At 41.6% G+C, this 7193-nt stretch overlaps 1 long non-coding RNA gene across 1 annotated transcript; it reads left to right on the top strand.

The window, feature by feature from the left end:
• Positions 1-618: 618 nt before the first annotated feature.
• On the top strand, positions 619-6618 carry LOC134165367 (uncharacterized). The gene is made up of 3 exons (XR_009965501.1): positions 619-843; positions 4831-4898; positions 5712-6618. It is a non-coding gene; the product is annotated as an uncharacterized LOC134165367 (long non-coding RNA).
• Positions 6619-7193: the final 575 nt, after the last annotated feature.

The raw sequence follows: 7193 nt of genomic DNA, 5'->3' as shown, positions 1-7193 counted from the left end.
CTGGGGGAGAGGTGTTTAAATATGTCTTTTAGTGGATTTACAGTTATTTACTTATACGGTCCAGAGCAGCTGTAGACATCAACAGCACTAACCTGTACACACAACACTTGGTAAAAAAAGGTTCTGCTGTCTCCACAAACACTGCATATATTTCTACTGGAGAGTAGTTTTGCTTGCAGCGAGGAAGGGGAGTAAGTCTTGTTGCTTCAGGAATGCGTTCAAAGACTTCCACTGAAGTTTGGGGATAGGGTGAAGTGTCCCTGAATTATTAATGCATACTCTGAGAAGGGAAAATTTATGTGCTGCTCATGACTTTAAAAAGTGTCTCTTTGGCTAACTGTGAGTGCTAGTAAGATAGAGCCCAGCCACTGCTGGCATGAAAATGGGATGGGTTTTCAGGTTTCCTTCCTACCTGACTCTTCCCTTAAATTTTGTTCTTAAATTCCTGTGTCATTACCATGGAGTTAATCATTTGGCAATTAATTTAGCAGCCATCTGTTGTTTTGCATATTCTGTAATCTAATAACAGTTTCAGCCATTGGAAAAGACCATTTGCCAGTAAGTCTGAGATAATATGATGGTGTCAGTTCATTCCAGGCACAAAACAGAGACTGCACTTTCATCTTTGAGAGGAACCTTTCAAGTGCATCCAAGAATTCCACAGGGCAAATGCCAAGTTTCTGCATCTGTGTCTCCAAGCTATACTCAGACTTTCTTCCATTTCTTTTTGCCTCTGGGGATCCACCAGCCACAGTGTGTCTGAACTGATTGCGTACCACCAGAATCATCTGTGTTTTGGGTATCTTTGATATCTTCAACTCATCCCTCACAACATCATCTGAGGTAAGACTCTAATTAAAGACTGCTGTTTCTTCTCTTGGAGGTTAGTGTTCTTGTACTTCAATGGCCTCTGCTTTGAGGCTTCCTGACTAATGTCAAGGACTGAGCAAATTACTCTAACTCCTTGTCAGCTGTGTTCCTTTTCAGAAGTTTAATTAGCAGAGAATAACATAGTTTGAAATAAATGTAGCCAACCCAAAAGCCATCTCCTGCAAAGTGATTAGCTTGTTAGCAGTAAGGCTCTTAGGACTGTATCTCATCTGGAATGTTACAAGCTTAAGACAGTTAGCAGAACTCCACAATCAGTCCCAAAATTCCTTTTACACACACCTGCAGCCAGCTAAAAATACGTAACATCTGGTGTGTGTGTACCTGCATAGAAAACCAGCTTTTTTTTTTTTATCTTTCCTTTGCATTGGGGGCTGCTATGTGGGCTAAACCAACATAATGTTACTAAAGTACTTTAGAACTAAATCAGTGTAAAAGTGTAATCATTTCTGTGTTCCTGGAGACTTACAAGCCGTTCTGCAGGACTCTGGAACTCTGGCGTCAGCAACAGGGACCACATACGCATTTCTATTGTTATCCTGTGGTACAGCAGGAGTTACTGATTGAATCACTTCAAGTGTTCATAAACCTCAGTGAAGCTGATAGGAAAAGTTTGAAAAAGGTAAAATAAAGTTCTTCTTTATGCAGTGGGTGGTGAACTTCTGGACCTTGCTGCCACAGGAGTTTGTAGAGGCACACAGTATGAGCAGGTTCAGAAAGGGATTTAGACATTCATGGACCAAGGGTCTATGAATGCATACTATGAGGACTGAACAATAAACCCTGTAACATCCTTGACACAACAGCTTTGGGGGAGTAAAAAGTAAATAGAGAACAGAGAATGGCTAGGTTGCCATGCTCCCTCTCCCTCTGAATAATTTATCCTATTGTTACTACCCAAGTCAGGATCGTGGGCCGCATGAACCGTTGATCCAACCCAGGAGGCAGTTCCTACATCCACATTGCTTCCTTAAGGCCAGGCTGGATGTGGTTCTGGGTATTCTGATCTAGTTGAAGATATCCCTGCTCATTGCATGGGGTTGGACTAGATGACCTTTGAAAGGTCCCTTCCAACCCAAACTACTCTATGATTCTATGATTTTATATGACTTGCAGGTTGTCAGGTTCAGCCTTGGGTCTAGAGGTCCAGTTCTTGACAAATCTGCACTCAGAAGTAGACTCTTTCTAGAGCCCTCTTGCTAGCACAAGTAGCACAGGCTATTTCAGAACAGAGCTAAGACATATTGGCTAGTCTCTGTAGGGAAAATGGTTACCTTGACTTTTCCAAAGGAGCTATACTTCATAATGAAAATAACAAGAATCATTTCTCACTGAGCCTCTTACTTTCAGAGGTAATATATCTCTAGTCATTTCCATTAGTTCATTGTCCTTGCCCAGCGCTGTCCTTTGGCTCGTTGTTTGGCTTCAGTGTGAGGCAAAAATGGATCTAAGTGGCATTTGGCTACCATGCCTGAAACACTCGCTTAGACTGAAAGTCTTTGCAAGTGGCAGCTATTTCTACAGCCACCTCTTTTTTGGAATTAACAGAACAAATCAAGGACAGTACATACCAAAGCAAAAGGCTTTTTTCTCCTCATGCAGACACAATACACATGTAATTTATGAGATCCACACATCTTGGATTTTATTTCCCCACTTCAGTCCCTTCACTGCTGGAAAATACTGCTGGCTTTGAATGGGAATTTTCTTTTTCCCATTGCTCTGTACTGTGATACCCATCTCTGCTGTCTTTGTCACAGGCCTTATGCAGTCAGAAATCTCTGTTTAGGGTCAGATCATCCGCTGACAGACATGTGCTGCTTAGGGTCCAGGGAAGCTATATTGACATTTATTGGGGCAGCATCTCAGGGAACACAATATAAAGTGCTTCATATTTCTTTTGCTGGTTCAGTGCTTGGAAGCAATCCAGCAAAACCCAATGTGAATTAAAAATGGAAACTAGTTCTTTAACTTTCTCTGCATGCCAGCTTAGCGATTACACAAATTAGCTGGGCATGCCTTTTTCTTAGTGCAATGCAAACATCTCCCCACAAGCAAGTCAGTGTTAAAATGTGCATGGTTTTAAACAACAGTGTTAAAGGGTGAAAAATTGGTGTTAGTCTTGCTTTCTCCTGACCCTGTCACCATAGTTGTATTTTCTTTATCAAAGAGAGTACCTTTTTGTGACTGTACCCCAGTAAAACTCTCACAGGCTTTCCATTCCTTCCATTAACTTGCTTATTGATTGATTCGATTCCATCATTTGTAAGGTAAAGATTGAAGCCATCTCAGCACATCCAACACACAATGTAGACCATTAAGAGGTGTGAAAGAAAAGACAGGCGGTTCATACACTAACCCAGTGTAATAAACCTCATAACCTGGCACAAAAGCAAACCCAGTAACTGTCAGAGAAACCCCTTTGGTAATAAAAGGGGGCTTCACAGATTTAGAAAGCACTGCTTCTAAAGCCTGTTTGGCACAAAGCATTCTTGTCACACTTTGCAGCAGCCATGATTAAAAACTATTTGAGGGTAAAAGTGTTTTCTGGTATTTATCAGTGGGTCATTAACCTTACCAATATCAACGTTTCTATTGTCAGCAAGATTAAAAAAGCCTGTTATAGAAAAATGAGCACATTGTATATAGAGATATTGGAGTGCTGATGAATTACCAGCTCTGCTCAGATACAGACTTCAATAGGGTACAGCCTTCAGCGTAGTGAGAAATAGAGGATGAATTAATTGCTGTGTGAAGTATAATGCTGAAGAGTTAGAGGCAAACTAAATGAGATAGTTTAGCACATGGGGAGACTTAAAGGTTTTATGCACGAGAGGAAGAATATACATCAGCTTTTAGTTCCTGTAAGTGACGCCAGTAATGATGGTACAAAGAAAAGCAGACCTGAGTAATGAAGTCTGTGAATCCAAGCCCATATTTAGATACAATGAGAGGGGGAGTCCAGGCAGGAAACAGGCTGGTTCCATGCAGATGTCAAAGCAGAGGGACACAGGGACAAGGCAGCGGGTATGAAAGAGGAGAGGACCTGACAAGCAGCACCCTATTGTATCTACCTTGTTCCTTGTTCATGTGATTCTAGATAAGGATAAGTCAAAAGACCACCTGGTCCTCTAAATTGGGGGGTTGGACTTGAGTGCCTGATGTGCAGAATTTGTACCCCATGTGGCAAGCACTAACTGTACCTGGCAATGCCTGTACCTAAAACATGCTGAAACCTGCTGTCTAGAGAGCCATAGTTGCAAAACTCAGAAGAAGAGTCTTCTCGTCTTAAAGCCATTGCTTTTGGTTACAATATAATGGAAAACTCAAGGGGGAATGCAGACTGTAGAAAGAGAGGTGGCTGGGACAACAAGGATAAAGGCTGACTGTGTATTCCGTGGTATATTGAGGCAGAAGGGGGAGCTGAGCCTTGCAGTGAGAGTCTCTTTACCATCTTCTCGGTGGCAGAAGCAGGGAGAGTTTGGTTGGAAGGAAACCCTTAGGAAAGAGCTCTTTTCTGCATCACAGGCCACATCTCCACTTGCTTTCACCACAAGCCTATGTGAAGGGGCTCTGCAGGATACAGAAGCACCAGACCGCTTGTGTTCTGCAAGGTAAGAAGAGCCAGAAGAGAAGGTCCATGCTGACAGCCCTGCTGGCTACAGAGCAAGACCACCAACTGTTCTGCCGTCTATGCAGCTTTTAAGTTATAAAAGTAAAGATATAACAGAGAGGATTTTTGTTGCTCTCTTTTCCCTCTGCTGGTTATTTTTTTAAGTGTAAGTGTAAGTGTAAGTGTGTGTGTGTGTGTGTGTGTGTGTGTGTGTGTGTGTGTGTGTGTGTGTGTGTGTGTGTGTGTGTGTACGTAAGAATGCTGTTAGGTGGTCATTTATTCCTGCCAGGTAGCTTTCATTACTGTAATAAAATTCACCTGTTTGACAGCTTTTATTTCTGGATTCTGAATTCTCATGCTTTTCTGAGGTTTCCTTCTGACCTCCAGGATGCATAAGGTGGGTAAGAGACAAGTCTAGCATTTGTGAATGTCTTAGAAATACCAGAATTCAAAAAGCCTGGCTGTTCCTGTCTGGTAGATCTAATTTCAAGCTCTATTAGGAGCATGGAAAGACACTGCAGATCAGCACAGAAGGAAGATTTAGGTGCAAGCTGATGCTTTTCTTAAAGCATCAGTGCAGAGATGACCATAAAGGTTAGCTACAGCTGACAATCACATATTCTCCAAACCAGGTGAGGTCTGAGACCCATCAGCCTCCTCTTCCTTTTTCTATTTGCATTGGATCTGCTGCTGACAGAGGTACCCAGCCCTTTCTGCAATAGCAGAGACACAGGCATGAAGTTTCTTAAGGAAACTTCTTAAGGAAACTTTCTTAAGGAAACTTCAGGGACAGACTCAGGTTGGCACAAAGTTCTGTTCAGAATAGTTTTTGTACAGGGAGGGCTGACATATTCATTTTGGGGGTTCCCAAAGGAAAACAAAAGCATGTTGTCCTGCAGTTGTGTAGTAGGTCTGATTGTTTTTGAATAGTTACTGTGTAGGATTTACTCTATCATAATCTGAGGACTTGTTCAACACATTCATAGGAGTTCCAGTGAGTGCCAGGGGAGGACTGTGCCTATGTGCAAGGGCACATGGCTCTTGTGTGACAACTGTTTGTGCAATCCAGCCAGCTGGAGCTATAGCTCTGATTGAGCTGCTGCTCCTACTCTAGCCATGCCTGGAAACCTTGAACAAATAGCCAGACCTCAGAGGGAATGTACTGAAGTGTCCCTGCATACAGTGACACCTGCTTCTCCTTTTCTGTTAGATGTTCTCCCATTGCAGGCCTTGTTGGAAAAGGGGTAGTGCTCTCTTCTGTTCAAATAGCAGGAGTTTCCATATGAGACTGGGCAGGTATCCTGAAGTACATCACCCGCTGTGGAATTGTAGGCCATAAGAATGAAACCTGGCTTGAAAACTGGATTGTTGTGAATGAAGAACTCTTCTTGAGATTAATGTGGTTTCTACCAAAGTCTTAAGATGTAAATTTGAAATGTTTTGGAATGTGTAAGTGTCTTCTGGCTGCTAACTAGCAGAAGGGAAAGAAACTGTTAGAAGGTAGGGGTTTGATGATGCCTGGTGGAAACTGCCACACTCACATGAGATCTGCTCTTGCCTAAGATGTTTTATACAAATCCAAAAGAGTATTTGGTGGAATGTGAAAGCAAGTATGTTGCCAGAGAGGGCCTGATATTCAAGATGAAGGGAAGCTGCAGCAACACATACAGCAAGTATTATAAATATGACCTAAATGCCACTGAGTAAGAATCTGCTTGGCTAAAAGCCATGGAGAGCATCTGGGAAGGAAAATAACTCCAGACACAGAAATTCAGTGGCATGGAGGGAAATAGATGTGAAGTCCAAAAATGATAGTAGACAGCAAGTTGAACCGATAGTGCAGTGCAAAGGGGCAGGTAGAAAGGTCAATGCAATTGTCAGCTCTGAAAGCATAGATGGCATATTACCAGAGCACAGAGGCAATACCCTTTCTCCATGTATGTCCAGGAGGAAAAACATATAGGAATGTTAATAGGAGAGAGTGGAGGCAACTCAGAGTAATGTCAAAGACAGGAGCAATTAATGAGATAGAAATATTTTCTTAAAGAAAATAAGGTAGTAAAATGTTATGTGCCTTTAGCCCTAATTTTCAAATATATATAGAAAACTACTTAGTAGATTCTACTGCCCTACACAGATTTTACTGCCCTACACCTTTGTGATTAAGCAGGTAGAGTGTACATCCATAGAGTCTCTGAAAAGACATGCTATCAGTGCCAGCACCGGCTGTAAATGAAGCTGGAGGAGACAACCCAGGAGAAATCCATCAAAGATTATAGGCCAAATTCTACTGCCTTCACTTTCTGTACTTCCACTAAGGTAAATGAATTTGCCCAAGGAGGTATTAAATGAACCATCCTGATTTATATCAGACAGAACCCTCGTTGAAGGCACCATTCACAACAATTAAAAAGATTAAACTATTAATAGTATGGATAATTGAGAGTGTAGTGTCTGATTGATATATAAATGTATTGATATATAAATGTATTGTTATGTGTCAAAACATTTATTGTTAGCAATATAATATTGATGGCATAGCATTGATAATGTCCTGCAGACTACCTGCTATTCAAACAGTGGCCATTTATCACCTGGCAAGATCCATGGGCTCATATCTCATTAAAGAGGTGGAAAATATTTTTCAGTGTCCTCCAAGATATCTGAATATTTCTTGTGAAATCTGTCGCTA

This window comes from Pezoporus occidentalis, unplaced genomic scaffold (assembly GCF_034315485.1).
Source record: "Pezoporus occidentalis ecotype Australia unplaced genomic scaffold, CSIRO_AGI_Poc_V1 ctg239, whole genome shotgun sequence".
NCBI lineage: Eukaryota > Metazoa > Chordata > Aves > Psittaciformes > Psittacidae > Pezoporus > Pezoporus occidentalis.
The sequence above is the reverse complement of the archived record's forward strand: the minus strand, read 5'-3'. Positions and strand labels throughout refer to the sequence as shown.